Here is a 20,324-nt window from a genome sequence, read left to right as displayed (position 1 = left end):
TCCTTGAGACCAGGAGGGCGAAGGAGAGTGTTCCCAGTGGCTGGGCCTGGCCAAGAGGAGCAAGGACAGACGAACATTGTGATAATTGGCCACCTGTGGGCCGAGATATCCCCCTCGGCACGTAGGTTACCTTTGACCCCTCAGTGGACCGACGACGAAGCCCTTGGAGCTCTGCCGCCGGTCTCAACGATGCCCACAGGATGGGTCAAGTCCCCAGGGGCTGCCCCCAGCAAAGGGGAAGCCGGGGAGCGCTGTCACGCTCCCCATGGAAAATACCTTGCAGGGGGGCCAGGAGCCCACCCTGGCACCCGCCGAAGATGGAGGCTGGCTGTGAGCGATGTTGCGCCCCGCGAAGAGGTTTTAAGGGGCCCGGGATCCCATACCCCCTGGCCCGAAGCAAAGTCGGGGAGCGCCGTCGCGCTCCCCGTGAAGCCAAGCACAGTGCACCTGGAGCCCACCGTTGCCCTTGAAGAAGATGATCTGGGGCCCGGGACCCTAACCCTGGACCCCAATACCAAGTCGGGAGCACCGGCGTGCTCCCCATGAAGATAGGCCCCAGGAGGCCCAGGATCCCCAACTCCAGGCCCCCATGTAATGCGAGGGCCCCAGACCCCATCCCGGGGCCAGATGAGAGGGTGAAGGTGGGGAAGTGCTGTCACACTCCCCCAAGGCCCAGGAGCACCAGCAGGATTTCCCGCATCTGCCAGCCGGAGCTGCAAGACCCGAAGAGAGGCGCCGGCTCCTGAGGCAGTACGGAAGAGTGCTGGCCGGGCGGGGAGCCATCGGGGGCAGCCGGGGGTCACTGACCTCCAACCATTCAGCAGGTGAGAGTCCCGGGTGGGACAGGGACCCGCCAAGAGGAGTGAGAGAGTTGCCAGGGGCCTGGGTTGGACCAGGCCCCCGAAAATCTGCATAAGCGGCCGGGGGTGTGCTCCCTGAGCCGTCTTACTCATCAGGGGGTCCGGGTGGGACTGGACCCTCCAACGGGTGGCAGACACCGCCAGAAGCCCACTTTGCGGCTCTCCCCGGAGCAGCGGGAGAGCCGCTGCTCTAATATGCGGGAATTCCCATAATGCCGTGCAGGCCAGGACCGGCCTGCTAGGGCAACACAGCATTTTCACTGCTTGTGGTGGCCCCAGGAGAACGGGGTCACCATCATATGTGTGCAAAGGTACTGGGGGAGCTGCTGGAGAAGCGCAGTCTCCCCCAGCATGAAAATGGAAGTCCCTCGCTAGGTCTTGTGGGGACATGAAAAGGATAACGCCGCAAGGGCTGAGCCAGCATTTTAACACCTTCTAGGCTGAAACTTTTGTTCTACAGCTGGGGGTGTTCTGAGAAGTGCATTAAGGAGTGAAGAGCTGATTTGGGGATGTCTGGAGAGGGGCATCCCCTGGAGGTGAAGAGGTGTAATTGCACCAGAAATGCATTTACTGAGGTTATTTCTTTTAGAGGGACTGAAGGTCACATGTGTAATGTGAAGCACCTGTGTAAGGTGATGTCATAAGCAAAGTGTGGTTATGTTGCCAGACATTCCTGCTAGGGTGTCTGGCTGTATATGCGTAACCGATTTCATCTGTGATGCCTTTAGGGGCTGTAATTGCAATGCATTCTAAAGATACCCAAATGTGATAAGTACTGTCAATCTAAAGTGCTGCTTAAATATGTATTCTTGCTGCTGTGCTTACGTGAAGAACCCAGACTGCTGGCCCTTAAGACGTAGGGGTGTATACTTCATGGTCAGTAGGCAATGCTCAGTCAGGGTTGTGTGTCACCAGGGCAGGTATACCTATTTAAAATGCTTGTTGAGGTAAAGGGGCGGGTTGCCACTGGGATGGTGCAAGACTACTAACCGACACGCATGCATTTCAAGACAAATAGTGGAGAAACATAGACTATACGTTTAAACAAAGGTGTGCATCCCACCACATCATTGCAAGACTACTATTGGCCACACTGCCAAGGACAGCAAAATGCTAATTTAGGCGTTAAATGTCCCAGGGCAATAAAGAGACAGGATGTGTAGAGTGGTGGAGGGAAGAGGTATGAAGTGAATCAAGACTTGGCAGCCTTCTATTTTTTAAAACCCTGGCATTCAGCAGCACTATCTTAGGGTTGCTAAAAGAAACTTTAAGAAACTGCATGATTTTTTTTCTTTAAACAAACTGAGCATTGAGTAATTTGGTTCCATTCTAGGAAGATGCGAGAAAATGTGTCAACACATGTGTGAATTAAGTTTCTTACATTTTAATTGCTCCTAATTTAACAAATAACTCGAAATTAAAGGTTGTGTTATATAGTTAGCTTGTATTTACTCACCTTCTCGTTTCCATCTACTTTTGAAGGAACTGTGAACAACTTCGGAGTGTGTCTAAAATAGAAAGAATAGTTCTAGGTTAGTTTTTCGCTCATTCTGAGTTGTTGAGAGTTCTGGTCTAAGTTGCATTTTATTATCACACCAATATCATACATAAATTTCATTTAAGTGCCAAAACATAAAAGGAATACCTAGCACTAGTCAATTCATCCTGTGTTGACTAATTTTATGATACTGCTTACAAACTGACAAGTGAAATCAAACTGCAGAAACCATATGGGACATAGTGATAACTGAATCTGTAATGCCTGAATCTGCCATCTACTATGTTGACCTTTCTTGCAGAGCACTGTTCACCTGCCGTGGGACAATGTGTCAACCTGGAACCTTTAATGTCTCCAAGAACCAACCCATAGAATTATCTGTGTCTGTTATCCTGCTTATGTTGTGTCTGCTAATACACATCTGACTCACGACCTGTTCCTTGCAAATATGAGCTAGATGTGTTGGCAAACCTCTCAGAAAGATCTGGGTTTAAAAAAAAATCTAATTTGAAAATGGGCCATGAGCATTAAAAAATGTGAAACTTAGTTGCAAGTGGAGGAAAGGATGAGGGGGTAGAAACCTTGCACTCCACTCACAACAACATTTGCACCGGTGTCACACAGGTGCACAATTTAACTACATTTCCCATCTGAAACTCTAAATCTCGATTCACAGAAATGCAGAGATATAGTTGAGAACCTAAGGGAGGGGCTGCGAGAGGCTATTGAGAAGGTTGTGAATACTCCAGATGTAGACATGCACATTTGCACATGTAAGTTTGCTCCTAGATCATACCATATAAAGAGTATTCGCTGACCTATTTTTGTCCCAAATTATTACACATCATGCCTCTCAGAATAGTGATTGATATTTATCAATTATTTTTCTACAATTCAGGCTCTCATTTGGCTGTTCATGTGCTCTCTCCACCCCCTTCAAACCCACCACCGCTAACTCAGGCAGAACACAACAGAATGTCCATACAATTACAGCGTAAGTGACTACCTATCTTTTCTTAATGACAATTTCGGTTTATTCACTCAAGATATAAGCAACATTATGAATACCTCCCTATCCCAAGCAGTTTATGTGCCAGCTTAAGCCGAACCTGGATAGGTCTGTTATTGTTATTTCTCGAGATCCACTTACAGCCATGTAACACATTCCATTTGTAACGCATGGACTATATTCTGCCTTTACTTTGACATTCCATTCCAGTGCAGTGGGGTCAAAGCAGCTGACATTCGTGAGTTTGTGCAATCTGAACCTATACAAATCCTTGTGCGGCTCGCCTTCAACCACTTGGAACGTAACCAAGAATTAATATATTTTTATAAACATTAGCTGGTGATATCGGCTTTTAGCAAATTTAGCCACCATGAAAATCACACAATCACCTAGAAATGCATGCGGTTCCAGGTTTGAATGAAAAAGATCACCCAGGTCTAACCATATTTACTCCTCCAGAATGTCTGCCTGTTTCCAATCCTCATGACTACTTGTACGGCTTTAGAAGTAAGCTTGGACCTTTATGATTTATTTGGATTTCCATGCATACAACTGGAAATATTGCAAATCCTCTAAAAGTTGCATATCAATTGCAGACAGTCAGAGAAAATCTATAGTGCTTGGAATTCTGATTTGCTGTCCTGGTTCTTTTTGAATCAAGTCAAATGTTTAATGGGAAGTTAGACTGTTCTGGATATTGCTGTGAACAAAGGCTCAACAGTCAAAAATGACAGCACAACAAAATTAAAGCTGCATAAAATAGCTCAATGGTTTATTTACCTGTTGCTGAGATATGTGAGTGTAACCCATAGGTGACGTGTTTAAGGCTTTAGTGGTAGACAGCTGTATGCAACGAGAGCTCTCCTGGCCCCACAAGCCAGTCTTGAGCAACATATCCAGCATCAGTTTCATCACTGCCATCGGGGGCTTATGGTTTTGATTTTGCCATTATAAATGCAGGGTCATAAACAACACCATGCAAAGGGAAAGAGAGGAATGGAAATGCTAACCAAGCCCTACATTAGATTAGTTTAAATGTTGACAGTAATCCGTTTATTATCATCCTTATCATCAAATTGCAAAGTGTCAAAACATAAAAGGACTACCTAGCACTAGTCAATTAGTCCTGCACTGTCTAATTTGCTGATACTGCTTATGGACTGGCAAGTGAAATCAGAAACTGCAGTATCTTTATGGGACATAGTGACAACTGAATGTGCAATAACTGAATCTGCCTTCTCCTATGCTGACCTTCCTTGCAGAGAACTGTTCACCTGCAGTGGCACAATGCGTTAACCTGGAACCTTTTATGTCTGCAGGAACCGCCCATAGAATTATCTGTGTCTGTTATTCTGCTTATGTTGTGTCTGCTAAGAGACATCTGATCACGACCTCCTCCTTTTCACATGAGACTCTCCAGACACATTTCTGAGACAGATTGATTCTTTGCCATTCTGTTCCCTAGTTCTGGATTCAGGCAAACCTTCTATGAGATATGCCATGTTGTTGAAGTACTAGAGTAGGTGGCAAACTCATGCCGTTTAGATGTCATCTCTGACAAATTAGAGGCACAAATAATGTGATGACTCCTGGCTTTGTTCTGGCTGTCAAAGGTAGAGTTTGTGCAATTGTAGGTGACGGGTTTACTTTTATTCTGCATGTTCCCCAGGCATATATGAACAGACTAACTATATAAACAAGACTTAAAATCATTACGCACATTTTATTTCGCATTTTCAAAATATTTACTAAAACAAATATTCATATATAATCTTGTTTTTCTAACATCCACAAGCTAAAAAAACAATGAACAATACAAGAATGATCAAGCCAGCGCCAATCAAATAACAAAGAAACACTGTTATTTAACACATTCTTAAAGAACATTTTATTACTTAAATTTCAAAATCTTTATTGCACACTGCTGCAGCTATTTCTACTCCCATTCCTGCAAGGGGGTAAAAGATACTTCACACACTTAATTACACCACTGCCGTCGAACGTGCTTGGTCATGGCTGATAAGCATTTTTGGAGTTTGGAGAAATTATTTAAGCATGGGTGAATTTTGCGAATCTGGCGTTCGCGAATTTGCGTATTTGCGAATTCGCAATCCGCAAAATCCGTGAACTCTCGCCAATGTGCAGATTTTTTTTGTGTGTTCGCAAGGGTTTCTGCTAGTTCGCAAGGGTTTTGTACCAGTTCGCAATTGCGAACTTACTTGTTGGCTCGCAACGGTCGCGACTTTGTTGTTTCTACGTCTGGGTCATCATCACAGGTTCACAGCACCCTCTGTTTCACCACTGCCACCCTCTGGTTCACCCATGCCACCCTCTGGTACATCACTGCCACCCTCTGATTCATCACTGTAGATTATCGGGGGGAAAAGCAAGCACACCTGCCCTGCTTCAACTGACATGAATTAATTTCTGGTTCATCACTGTAGATTATGGGGGGGAAAAGCAAGCACGCCTGCCCTGCTTCAACTGACATGAATTAATTTGGGGTTGATTAATGTGTCACTGAATTTAAACTTCCTGTCTGGCACCTGCTTCCTTATCTTTAATTTGCTTTCTGTTGCAGTGCAATTTTTTTTCCCAGGACCTTTGTGGCCTACTTGTAGCTATTCTATGAGCCTGCTGTGAGGGTCAGAGCAGGGTCATAGAATAGTTGCAAGTAGGCAACTGAACTCTGGAGGGGCCCCTCAGGAAGCACTACAGGGAATGGTTACTAATGATGAGTTTGAACTTTTGCACCTGCTGAGTGCTTTCAGTTTTGCAAAACTTGTTTTTCTGTGGGGCACTTCCTTCCTCCCACCCCCCCCCGCCCCCGAAATTGGCTCCTTGCAAAAAAAGTGCAGGCAAATGTCAACCTGAGGAGTTATTCTGATAAAAATCATCATTTTCAGAAGGTTTATGCTGCTTGCTGGTGGATTTCTTGTGCAGAATTGCAAATTTAGTAATTTCGCGAGTGCGAGATTGTTGCTGCCCGCCGCATCTACATGTTCGCAATTGCGAACTCTCGCGATGCGGCGCCAAACTCCCGCGGGATCCCGCAGAAATATCCAAAATGGCGCAGCACTCGCAAAATATCGAGAATAACAACTCAGCAAACGCTGAATGATGGTAAATGAACGCCGCAATATTGTATCGCCAAGCAAAAAAATCCGCTGCGTGCAAATTTGCGGATTTTCAGTAAATTCGCGAGAGTTCGCGGATTGCGAATTTACTGAAAATCCGCAAAATCCGCGAGCGGAACGGATTTTCCGCCCATGCTTAAAATTATTTTAAAGCCAGTCACAACAAAGATTGCAAATGTGTTTTTTTTGGGTGGGGTGGGGTTTGGGTGGTTTAACTATTCTAACGTCCCATAAACAAAATGTTAAACTATAATTTTCAAATTATACATATTAATTGAAGATGTTACATTTTTGTTTGTTAAATAATTTTTTGTTATCAATTGAATTTGAAAAAGCAAACCCCCATTAAAATATTTTTGAAAAGAAATACATACAAAAATATATATATTTTAAATTAATGCATGGGAATTTTAATACAACATTATATATATATATTATGGTCCAGAATCAAACTAGCGTTGTCATGTGATCAAGCCACTGAGGTGGTGAAACGTGTAATGGCCGACGAGGAATAAAACTGAAAGTTTTGCACTGATTTTGGGTCTGTGTCTGCTTACTGAGGAGACTGAAGGCGGTGTGTTGCAGCAACCTTGATATATATATATATATATATATATATATATATATATATATATATATATATATATATATATTTGACAGCAAACATCCTTTACCAAGGAGGAGCGGCTTTTCAGCTGGTGCCGGCGACGAGCCAAGGACTGGACTTGTGTACTATTTAGTAACAAAAATAATGACGCCGCACTCTTCTCGGATGGATTTCAAAATTGTGGTTAATGTCCAATTTTTCATTAATATGCTAAGGAGATTTAACAAAAACTATGCAAAATCAAAACTGTTACGATAGACAAAATGCAATATACATGATCCAATTCACAGTGATAAGAATCATATATGGATATTAACAGCACAATAAGAACTTTATATTGCAAGAATTATTTTCTTTGCCAACACAGTGTAGACTTGTAGGCCCACTTAGTACATTATTTTCAAAGTGTATAAATATCTTGTGTCAGAATAATATTGAATTGAATGAAACATATGCTTTTCGTAATAACTGCCATTATCTTGTATCATGAATGTCAGTATCGATGTCCCAAACAAACGGATAAGCCATATAACAGAATGTCATCAATAGCACTTAGCTATAAATAACAAATACAGGGTACATTTTAAGTGTACACCTCGTTCCATAATACACGGTATATAGGCACTCAGCCCGCATAGACCGGAGAAGAATTGGACAAGGCGTTAAACTAATCGCCATTAAAACATCAAACTTGGCCTCACGCTTGTTTAGGGACATTGATAAGGCTTTAACTAAGCCGAGTACAAACTACCTCACCCACAATGCCTCATAATTGTCAAAGTGGTGTGTAGGGTATAAATATCTGAAACTAAAGACGGACTTGTAACTACCGTGATCAAGAACAGTTTTGTCCGAAGCGCGTAGGTGAAGGAAGTATTTTAGAGCTGGAATAAATCGTTTTGAAATCCATCCGAGAAGAGTGCGGAAATATATATATATATATATATATATATTACCTACTGGCGGTCGGCAGTAGGTATATATAGTTAGGATTTTTCTGAATATGGATTTCTGAAAATTCTATGTTGAATAACTTTGGCGTTGATGGACGGAATTGGCTGAAATTTTCAGGAAAATGGCACATTTTGTTTCTGAGCGTCCCCTGAAAGTTTGGGGGGGTTTCGTCAAGTGGGGGTCGAGAAAAAAGGGGAGTCCCAAAACGTGTTTTTAACATTGAGTTTTCCATAGGGCGGTTGGACTCACTTTTAGCTCGAACGGCTGAATGGATTTCCACAAAACTTGGCAAAATTGTAAGGACTGGTAGCCCGATGTGCCTTTGCTATGTCTCAAGATATATGCTCCAGTGGTTTTTACGAAAATTAACTTTGAAAAATATATATTGGACTACATTGGGCTATATATATGTTAGAGCCCACATGTAGCCCAATGTAGCCCAATGTAGCCCAAAGATGGCCACCAGAGACAAAAAAAAAACAAATGTAGCCCAAATATCAGCCAGATGTAGCCCAACTATAGCCCAGTGACAGAATGTCCCAGAGTGTTCTAAAGAACAACTAGAGCGCTAACAGTCTTACTTATGACAAAAGTATGGCACACCTGAAGTCATCTTGATTGGAATAAAGTGTTAACACTTAAAACATTTATTTTGCAAAGGAACAAAATGAGGGGTTTCATTTTGCCATAGAAATGTTATATATTACCTACTGGCGGTCGCCAGTAGGTATATATAGTTAGGATTTTTTTGAATAAGGATTTCTGAAAATTCTATGTAGAATAACTTTGGCAATGATCGACGGAATTGGCTGAAATTTTCAGGAAAATGGCACATTTTGTTTCTGAGCGTCCCCTGAAAGTTTGGGGGGGTTTCGTCAAGTGGGGGCCGAGAAAAAAGGGGAGTCCCAAAACGTGTTTTTAACATTGAGTTTTCCATAGGGCGGTTGGACTCACTTTTAGCTCGAACGGCTGAATGGATTTCTATGAAACTTGGCAAAATTGTAGAGACTGTTTGCCCGATGTGCCTTTGCTAGGTCTCAAGATATGTGCTCCAGTGGATTTTGAGAAATTAACGTTCAAAAAAATATATATATATCTGTGACAGCGTCCCGGTTAGCGCCCCGGTTCGCATACCAGACGCGTAACGGAACTTCGCGAGGAGAAGCAGATTGGCTCTCCGGTGACTCTCAACATTCTAAACAGTCCGGAGCGGCCGCCATCTTGTCTCTCGGTAGGATCGAGACACAAGAGGTGGAAATAAACGAAGGGGGAAATGAATGAAAGGGGCAAGGTAGACCCCTCCTGACCCCCTAGGATTGATGTGGGGGCTATTAAAGGGCCCGCGGGGCAAAAAAATAAAATAATTTTTTTTAAAAATTTTTGCGGTGGAAGCGCTACCCGGTACGCGAACCGGGTATCTCACCGGTAGCGTAACGGGAGTCCGCCATCTTGTGTTTCGGACGAATTTAGTCACAAGATGGAGGATAAACAATGTTGGGAATTGGTATAAGGGGGCACGGGAGACATATCCTGACCCCCTAGGTTTTCTGAGGGTGGCTGAGGAGGCCCATATATGTAAAAAAAAAACCTTTTTTTTTCAAATTTTCGCACGGTTAGCGCCCGGTCCGCGCACCGGGTAGCGTTCCGGAAAGCGTAACAAGGGGAAAACCAAGGGAAATAGTAAAATAATATTTTAGAGTGCTTTGAGGTAGGGTAGCTCTGAATAGATCTGTTGTGTTGTGTGGGTGATGTAAGTACCAACATGTAGGTACCAATGAAGAGTCTAAAATTCAATGTACACCGTCTCCTCTGTAGATATTTTGTATGTTCTAATATGGGTTATTTAAATGTAAATGTGTGGAAAAGCACTTCATGCTTTAAAGCAATTGTATTTTTGAACTGATTGTTCTTTCCTCTTAGTCCTCCTCTTTGTTTTATTTTCCCCACACTCTACTTCAGCATGATAGTTGATAAATTCGTTCCCTCAAAAAATTTATATACATTAAAAAATATATTACATACATATAAGATATATTTTTCCTTTAAAAGAAGAATTCATTTTACAGCTTTTGATATTTGCTATTAAAAAACCATTGAAATTCACTGAAAAAACCATAGGTTATAGACCATATATAGTTAGGAATTAGCATTTACAAAACCTTAAAAATTCACTGAAAAAACCATAGGTTATAGACCATATATAGTTAGGAATTAGCATTTACAAAACCTTATTTTACTCACACAAAACCATTGAAATTCGCTTATATAGTTAGTTGCACTAACTATATATCACGCACCCGCAATCCACTGCTGATCATGTCACATATTACATCATTCATGACATGGTCAGTGACATCACTGATGACAACACTGATGACATCTCAAATGACATCACTGATGACATCACTGATGACATCTCAAATGACATCACTGATGACATCACTGATGACATCTCAAATGACATCACTGATGACATCACTGATGGCATCACTGATGACATCTCATTTGACATTACTGATCACATCACTGATGACATCATTCATGTGATAATACGATGAACCTCTTCAGACTCTGATATAACCTTAGATACACTCAGTGTAAACAGACACTCACAGACTGTCACTCATCCATGGAGTTACTCACACACCTAGTCAGTCATGCAAAGAATCAATCACACCTCCATTTGCATACTCCCCGCGGCTGGACTCAAGCCGCAAACATCCCAACACAACAGTTAGTGCCACCAGAGCTGAGCGGGTGTGCAGCCTGCGATGATGCATAGGCCTCGATACGTCATCCTGGCAATCAAGACCCGATTTGAATTGTGAGCTCGGCTGGACCGCGTATGCCCCAAAGGCAGCTGGCTGTACAGACATGACTTCTTGGCGCTGTGCAGCAGGATACGCTGGGGGCCGGTGCCGGGGAATCCGGCGACAGCTGAGGAGGTTGCTCCGGCACTTGGTGGGCCCTCTTGGAGACACGCTGGTGGTGGCAGGTGAGTATTGAGGTCTGGGTGCTCAGGGTTGGGCAGTCATCGCTGGGCGGTGGACAGGTCTGGGGACCAGGGCTTGGATGCTTGCGAAAGATGTAGGAATCATGCACACTGCCTGAGAAGTTTGAGACAACATTAGTGTACAGGCCCTGGTGGTCCAGTTTTGCCTGCACATTGATGGAATACGTGTAGTTTCTGTTGCGGTGATTGTGTGCCATGTCGGCAGGGGGCACAAGTAGTACATGTGTGCAATACATTGTACCATATTACGTTTGTGACCTTACTAACGCTTGAATATTGTTTTCATTTATCCAACAAGTTTTGGGATTTTCAGGATGATATACAGTTATTTAGATCCACAAGTTGATGTTCCCCATCGGCAATGTCACTCGCAATGTCACTCGCTTGATGTTTTTGTGTTGTTAATTCATGTTTTTCAAATAAAGTACTGTTTTTCCACTACTGTTGACTACTAGACTTCTTGACCTGGCGCACCCCTATTTCAGTGACTACAATCTTGGATCTGGAGCACAGAGGCGTCAAGCAATGGCTGGGATTGGGGCTGGTTGTGCAGGAATACTGCAAATTGGGATGAGCGGGGGGTGCGGATACAGGGGCCATACGTTGCTTTGTAGACATGTATCCAAGACGTGTGAGGAAGTTTAATAGGATTGGCTGTGAGACTCTTCAGACTCTCACAGTTGTTAGTTGGAGGCCAACAGGTGCAGTACAGCCAGCAGCTTTGTCTGCATAAGGATGTTGACTGTCCACTGTGTTGGTACAGTCAGCCTGTGGGAAATGTTGCAGTGTGCACCAACCTGCGAATGGGGCAATAATTATTTCGCCACTTTTGCTGCCCTGAAGTGCCGATAACTCAGCGATAATTCCAAACGGTTGGGTTATAGGGTGACTCTAAAACAAGCCCTTATGTTTATTACGACTTTGTTGTAGCTATATCGAATCACAAAAATATAGATGAGAAAACAAAGAGTGGGCATGGTACAAACACCCTGACCCCCTAGACTTGCTCAGGGATCCCACAAAAAGCCCCAGGGCCAAACAATTATTACTATTTTTTTTTTAAGGCGGCTGGGTGCACTAATTCGGCGAAAATAGAAATGATGGGGTGTATTCTCAAGGACTTATCGCTGAGTTATCGGCACTTTACCACAGCAAAAGTATTATCATCCCATTCAACCTGGTGAAAACTGACAATATCACCAGTTTTCCAGTGATAGCTTCAGCAAAAAACATTGCCACCAATGAGAGCGACAACTAATGCTAATGATATGCAGAATAGGCGTTCTCGTGCAAAAAAACACGAAAACACCACTTCCCAATATTTTCAACGACCAGCCAAATCTGCGATGTGATCCAAAAACAGGCGAAAAGCCGCGTTAGCAGAAATAATTTAATATCTGCCTTTTACTGGTGTAAAGCAGGACGACTACCTACCGTATGAAAGGGAGCCCAGCCCGGAGCCACATCTGAAGACCAACACATGTCATAGACCTACTGATCATACAGCTCCGACACACAAGAAGGCCACACACCCACCGCCAGCATCCCCAGGACCTCCTTCCCGGACCACATCCTCCCCTACTACCACAGAGGCAGCGCAGAAAAGAACAGCGAACCTTCCCAAAACGGCATGGCTCCGCACCCACACAATAGATGAATGTTGGGAGATGTGGGTACCAAGTATGTGTGAAGAAGGCAAGTCACCCATCAATAACAATGCACACAATGCCAAGTGTAGCGGTGATGTGCTGGACAGACCTCACGATGCAGACAAAAGACCTCTCCATGTGTACATATACTGATGGTGCTTGTACTGTTGTGGACAGTGGACGCAACCATGTTACCTCAGGCAGTGGGGAAGATCTTGCTCTTGTAGCTGCGTCATCCCCTCCTGTAAGCGGAACAGAAGTGGAATGGGCTGGTCCAACGTACGCCACTCCAGCGTAGGAGTGTGAATAAATAGTCTGGGGCTCTGGGCGTGGTTCACTTCTGGGAAGGCCAACGCGTCTCCCAGAGCGGTGGCCCTCACCCTGCTATGAGGCAGCCGCCATGACCGCCGGCCTCCTTGACATAGGCCCCCTGCGAACCCAGCGGCAGATCACCGCAGAGTTATGTCTGTACAGACTACTGCCTTTGATGTACACTGCGGACAGCAGGGCTCATATTTCAGACCGAGTCGCGATTGCAGATGACGCAGTCCAGTTGGCAGCAGACATTGCTCCCAGTGCGGCACGCCCGGACCACGCATCATCGCAGTCTGCGCACACGCTGAGTGCTTCAGGTGCCACTACCTCAGTGCACCACAAGTCACCGCCACGTAGCCTTATTAAGGCAGAATTCATTAGGCAAAAGACATTGCTACCAGTGCGCCTGCCCGGCCCATGCATCATCGCAGGCTGTGCACAACCTGAATGCTTCTGGTGCCACTAACTGTGCAGCTGAACTCAATGCCACGTGCCTGTGGGCCCTTGCTGACTGCTGTCTCTGGCCTTCACTGCGGTCAGCAGGGCTGATAATTGAGTCTTGATTACTTAATTGCAGAGTCCAGTAGGCAACTAACTATAATGTCCCTGAAGTCTACATATTTCGACAATGTATTCCATACATATTTCATCTTTTGTTCCATGCGCCTACACTGCGGTCAGCAGGGCTAGAATTTGAATTCAGTCTTGGTTTATTAATTGCAGAGTAAATTGTATTGTATGTCCTTGGATTTTGTCAAGAGGAAATGACAAAAAGCATTCCCCGAAGTCTGTGCTGACTACTGCCTTCCATCTACACTGTGGACAGCAGGGCTCACAATTCCGATCGAGTCGCAATTGCAGATGACACAGTCCAGTAGGCAACAGACATTGCTCTCAGTGTGGCCAGCCCATACCACGCATCATCGTTTGATGCACACACGCTGAATGCTTTGGATGCCACTAACTCAGTGCACCACAAGTCACCACCACAGGGCCTTACCGAAGCAGAATTAGACATAAAAAATTGCTGCCAGTGCGGCCCGCCCAAACCGCGTATCATCGCTGGCTGCGCACACGCTGAGCGCCACTGTTGCCACTAACTCAGTGCACCACAAGTCAACACCACGTGGTTGTGGGCCCTTGCTGACCGCTGCCTCCGACCTACAGTGCGGTCAGCAGGTCTCACACATATCCAATCCAGTCCTGACCTGCAAGGACATGCCATCATCGCTGGCTGCGCACACGCTGAGCTCTTCAGGTGCCACTAACTTTGTGCATCCCAACTCATTAACCCTTTATGATTGACTTTCGTACTGCAGATACCGGATGCAACAAAGTCACCTCAGGCAGCAGGAATATCCCGAAGGAACATTAACAATTTCTTCACATGAGCAACCTCATCTCTGGTAGCCCTACCTCAGTGCACCACAAGTCATGGAACCTTTACGATACAATATTTTGTGTGTGATTTAAGATCTGGTGCACCTACTTTAGTGCACCACAAGTCATGGACTCTTTATGATTGAATCTCTGTGTGTGATCCGATGATCACTGTTGTAGTTGTTGCCAGCACCAACCATTCCCTGAGGGCTGGCTTACACTCACCGCACACAGTACAGGCGTCACTGGACATGTGACCCTGGTAATTAAAAGGGGCCGGGCACATGTGCCAAAGCCAGTCCCACTATCTATCTAACTGTGTCTGTGAGTTCATTATGTATGCATGATGGCCCTGGGCCCTACCACATCACATTGTGCTGTTGACTGAACACGCAACCATGTACCCTCTGGCAGTGGGGAAGACCTTGGTTATGTAACTTTGTCTGGGTCATTCTATGAGTACATGGGTAGAGACTGGATGATTAGAGTACTGCACGGAGAGTGTATAGTGAATTTATAAGTGCGTGGGTATTGGTGGAGTGATTGAATAAGTACATATGTTGGTGGAACCTAACCCCCGAGCACAAGCTTGGTTCTAATTGGCTGCCAACCAGTGGCACCCCGGCGGAGCGTCAGGATTGCAAACCAAGCCTCAGGAGAGCCAACGCTATGCGCCGGTTCCTGAGGCACCCGCCTTCTTTGCTACGGGATCCCCACAGCCTTTGCTCTAGTACCCTGGGCTCCTGCCCACTAAAATCTGGGTCACTGGCTAGCGGGAAATACCGCAATTGATGCCTGGAAAACCAAGTCCAGGAGCTTGAAATTCTCATTATGGTATACTGCATTCTCATTCAGTGGATACCCTCCCAGGTCGTTGATCTCTGGATCAAGAATTCTGACTCTTGGACCCCGAAGTCCCTTCCAATGGATCCCCTAAAGCGTGCTGCTGGGTCCGTGGAGCACCAGTAATAAAAGGTCCAGAATCCTGTCTGCAAGATATTCCCATCCCCACAGCTGGATCATTGACAAACTGCGGATACAGTATATGGAATTCTATAAGCGTAAGCGGAGTCGACAAAGCCGGTGTACACCAGTCAGGGGCACAACTAGAGCCAAATTTCAGGGGAGGCTGTTAAAAACTTCGAGGGGGGGGGGGCTATTTCTTCCAGTCATAGGCAGAGTGGAGATGCAGGGGCTCTAAGTAGGGGTGAAAACACAACATAGCCACATTAACAGGTAAATGGTCTTTTAAAGACCCGTGAAGTACTTAGGTGCCGTGCTGAGAGCTGGCTGTGCACCCAGCGCGTTCACACTAGGGGGGTCGCACTGAGAGCCGCACACCCAGCACGTTCACACTAGGGGACTGTGCTGAGCGCCGCGTTAGGATTGCCATTCCAAAATTTTCTAAAAAAAATATGGTCCACTTCCGTTAATTTATAATCGCCCAAAGGCCCCCATCCTCCGGGGAATGCCCAATTCTTGAATGTTTTTAATAATCATTAGGAAGGGGGCCTCGTGGTCCCCCTACCCTTGTCCACTCTGGCTCCGGGGACCCCATCCCCCAGGGCTTGGCCTCTTCATTAGGTACTGTAGGGGGAGCCCCACTGCTCCCACGGCGCGGTCCCGCCGACTCACCGCCTCCTGCGGGGGACCGGCATTGCTTTGGGCAAGGGGAGCTAATAACATGCAGTTCCCCTTGCCAAAAAGCAATCCTACTTTGCTTCATTGAAGCGAGAGCAGGTTTTCCTCCTCTCGCTTCGACGAAGCAAAGCAGGGTTTGCTATGACAGGGCGGTAGACGTGCTTCCACCCTGTCATAGCAAACAACAATGTCCAGGGGTATGGCGATCCCCAGGGCCATCAAGAGGTCCCGGAGGGGGGCAGCGCGGCTTCCCTCCCTCTATTTTCAAAGCCCAGGGGGTGGCGATCCCCTGGCTTGGGGGGCCTCGGAGGCCCCAAATAATTACAAAACAAGCCAAAGGAAGTGGCAGTCCCCTGGGCTTCGGGACGGCCGTATGCCCTCCCACACGTAATTTACATAGCCCCGGGGAGGTGGTGGTCCCCAGGGCTGCGGAAGCCCCGCAGGCCCCCACAATATGATTATACGATTGCCCCTGGAACTTGGCCCATCCGGGCCCTCGCTTCATTTTTCTAAAAACATTTTTGTCCGGATTCGCGCAAACAGTGCGCATTTGGAAATTTTTAAAACGTCCTTGTGGGACCCCCTGAGCAGCACTAGGAGGTCAGTGTGTTTCTACCCTGCCCCCTTTTCTTCTTTTTTAAATCTTTTTTCAACTGTTTTCTTGTGACTCAGTTCTACCGAGTCACAAGATGGCTGCCAACACTTTCTGGTTTGAAGTGTTGGCAGCCAATCACAGTGTAGCTTGTGGTCGTGGCAGCCGATCACAGTGAAGCTTGTGGTCGTGGCAGTCAATCACAGTGAAGCTCGTGGTCGGGAGGGTGCGTGAACCCACCGCTGCTCCAGATATCAAAACTTTTATTTTTTTAATTTCTCAGCAACTACTGAATGGATTTACACCATTTAAAAAAAAGTTTGATTTCTGAATCAACAAAGTTTTGAAGGCTTTTGATCAGTTAGGCTCCGGGTGCACTGCCCGTTTATATGCACACCAGTATAGAGTTGCTAATTATTGAGGTGCAAAACGGCGAGTGGAGAAACCCTGAACCACTCAATTGAGTAGAAAGAAACTACCCCTACATAAACAAACTCGGTTGCCGTTGCACTCAAGACGGTGTATACACTGTTAAGTAACAATATTCAACAAAGATAATGACAAAATGACAGAATTATCAAAACAAAAAACTCTCAATGAGTAAATCTTGGAGTCTTTAATGTAGCAAACAGCCAGCCAACACGTGTTTCATCGCACTCGCGATTCCTCAGGGCTGAAATGAACAGAAAGTTGACAATGGAGCAAGTATCTCGCAAGGTTAAAATACACAATAAGACCTGGTTACAAGGTCTTGCATGCTCAGTTGTTGCCTCTACTCCAGTGAGTGTACAGAAATACATCTTTGATTCCTGAGTGCCACCCCAACACATCCGTGTCGTAAGTGTAAAAATTACCACTATTATCACTAACCGTGCAGTTTAATAGTGATTTTGTGCACTAATACGTAGGTGTAGCAGAATTATTATTCTTAGGAGACAGAGTCTCTGGTTGAAAAGTGATCTATCTGTGTACGACTCAGTCATACTTCATGCTTAGTGAATCTGTGAGTAGTGTAGAAACTCTGGACCTAAGAGTGTATACGTCACATACCTAGATGGCTGTGTTCAGGTCAGAAAGGTCTAATTGTTCAACACGGACAAAAGAAAAACACGAAAACAGGAAAAATCTCATCACTAATTATCATATTTCAATTACTCAGGCAAGAAAAAACACAGTAGTGAGAATGTAAGGTGAAGTAATTCGAAGCTCACCGCTCAGCTGGTGATAATTCCAACCCAGCCGGGCCCTTGACCGCAGATACTCCGTATGAGTATACGATGTGAAGTCAATTCTGTAATCAGATTAAGTAATCTGAGTCACTACGAACAGGTCTGCATTTAATTATTTCATAAATGCAGCCAAATCACAGACCTGTTGTTTCTAACACACAGTCACCCGACTTAAAACTATAAACAGCGCACTTAGACCTGTCACACAACCGACATCGTACACGTCCGGATGCAATCTGCACCTCCCCCTGATACAGCGGTAAAGTGATTCACGCATTCAATTTCAGTTCGATCATGCAGCATGTAAGTACAATATACACTTACATTTATAGGTCTGTTTTGGTAGTCTCAGGCTTGAAGATCATAATGTATAATTGTTCCCAATTGTTGCCCACGGCGAGTAGGGTATTATTCTGTGAAAATTATGGGCAACACTGGTCATTCGTACTGCCATAGATCATGGAATACGGAGATTTATCTTGGGTGCAACAAAAACGTAGTCTCACCTATTAGTTGAAGGTATCTTTCTAATGCCGTGTATGGCTCCGATGTGTGTGGCGCTTCAAGCTGCAAAGACACCAGAATTAAGAATGGAGTTATGCTCCTGGAGTATTCTTATTATTGGTTTTCATGGATCGATATGAAAGCGTAGGCCAGTGCGTTTAGAGCAGCTTACCTCGATCAAGCGGAGAAGCGGCGTGTAGTGCGTCCGGACCCAAACGGCCGTGTTCCTGTTTGGACACGTGACCGGGTCTCATTGGACATTAAAAAGCGTCTCTACGTGACGTGACGAAAGACTAGACCGTTCGCATCGTTTTCATTCCCCTCCATGTTGGGTTCCCAATCAAACCCTCGGAATCAACAATCCACATAAGGATTTATTGTACACAGCATATTCTATCGAATTTTTATGGCCATACATTCAAGCAGCGTTATATCGACAAGATACTGTGTCCGCAAGGAGAGGACCGGATTACGGCAAATATTTGGAAGAGGAGGTTATATTAGTAATATGTGTTGATTATGTGGTCGGTGAAGCGCGATGTACGTCCTAATGGAATTAATTCATTCCTATACAATATTATCGGTCGGTAAACGTTAGAAAAGAGCTATGTTAAAGTAACCATTGGCTAGACTATGAAAAGAAGACATGGGTGGTCCTCCGGGTGAGCTATAGTCGTGAGCACCGTGCTTGGCCATCTACAAACTACCGGTGCCCGTCCCAATCACACGTAGGTATCTCAATACCAATTAACATCAGCAGTACATTTTCATTTATCTATTGCATATATACACATAAGTTCATTTTCAATACACAAGTGTGAGACATTACACAAAGTCAGAACAAAGTACAGGAGAGTTATCCTGGCATGAGGGAATAGAATAATCATAGTGTCACATTGAATACAGCATTGATTGATATGAATTGTAATGCGTTACAGTATCATAATCATAGTCCCATTCTATATGTCAATTACCCAAGAAATATTGCATCTCGTGGTCATAATTGAGTCCCCGTTCCACAGACTTAAGACGCATAATCCAGGTTGCCTCTGTGCGCCTAAACCTCAATTCATGGTTGCCCCCTCTGACATCTTGGGGGACTGTATCTATGCCAAAAAATTTAACCACTTTGTTAGCCCTGTCACTTTGACAAGAGGCTACATGTAGGGCCACCGGATATTTAGGATCATGGTTTAGTATTGCCCTGACATGTTCCATCATTCTCTCTTTTAGTTGTCTGATGGTGCTCCCTACGTAATACTTCCCACATTCACATTCTATGATATAGATCACAAATTTAGTGGTGCAATTAATGTTGCTCTTAACATTGAAGGCAACCCCATCTGGACCCATGAATTCGGTAGTGCCATGTTTTGCCCATTTACACATGCTACAAAATCCACATTTGTAAAAACCTAGACTGTGTTGTGTCATCCAAGTTGTTATTTTGGTATCTCTAGGTACCGTGGGACTCAATTTACTTCTGAGTGTATTACCTCTTCTGAATGAAATTTGAGGTCTGTCTGTAATGCAATTGGTGAGAGCTCTTTCTGACCTCAATAAACCCCAATGTTTGGTCAAGATTTTCCGTAAAGCGTCATGGAGTGAATTGTAGTCAGTCACCATTCTGATCTGTTCCCTTCCAGAAGTGGTAGGTTTATGTGTGGTGGTAAGGGTATGTGTTCTCTTGACTTTTTTAACTCTTTTCTCGGCTTTCCCAATGATCTTGTTTGAGTAACCTCTGTTGTAAAATCTTTCCTTCATGCTAGTCAAACATCTCCTGAACTCACCATACTCACTACAGTTCCTTTTTGCCCTTAAGAACTCGCCATAAGGTATGGCGTTTATTTGATGAGGGGGATGTGAGCTCGAGGCATGCAAGACTGCATTGCATGCAGTGGATTTCCTGAACAGTCTACTGTGAAGACAGTTTGAT

The 20,324-nt window shown here is 44.9% G+C and overlaps 1 long non-coding RNA gene across 2 annotated transcripts in view; it reads right to left on the bottom strand.

Moving 5' to 3' along the window:
- The window catches only part of LOC147663690 (uncharacterized), a 378,141-nt gene that overhangs the window by 34,092 nt on the left and 323,725 nt on the right, over positions 1–20,324 (bottom strand). For both annotated transcript variants that reach the window (XR_015305253.1, XR_015305254.1), the window contains exon 3: positions 2,317–2,368. This is a non-coding gene — a long non-coding RNA (uncharacterized LOC147663690). The remainder of the gene's footprint in view (positions 1–2,316; positions 2,369–20,324) is intronic.

The sequence above is a fragment of the Lissotriton vulgaris genome, unplaced genomic scaffold, assembly GCF_964263255.1.
Source record: "Lissotriton vulgaris unplaced genomic scaffold, aLisVul1.2 SCAFFOLD_2117, whole genome shotgun sequence".
In the NCBI taxonomy this organism is placed as follows: domain Eukaryota; kingdom Metazoa; phylum Chordata; class Amphibia; order Caudata; family Salamandridae; genus Lissotriton; species Lissotriton vulgaris.
Note: the sequence above shows the minus strand (reverse complement) of the source record. Positions and strands in the feature narration are given on the sequence as shown.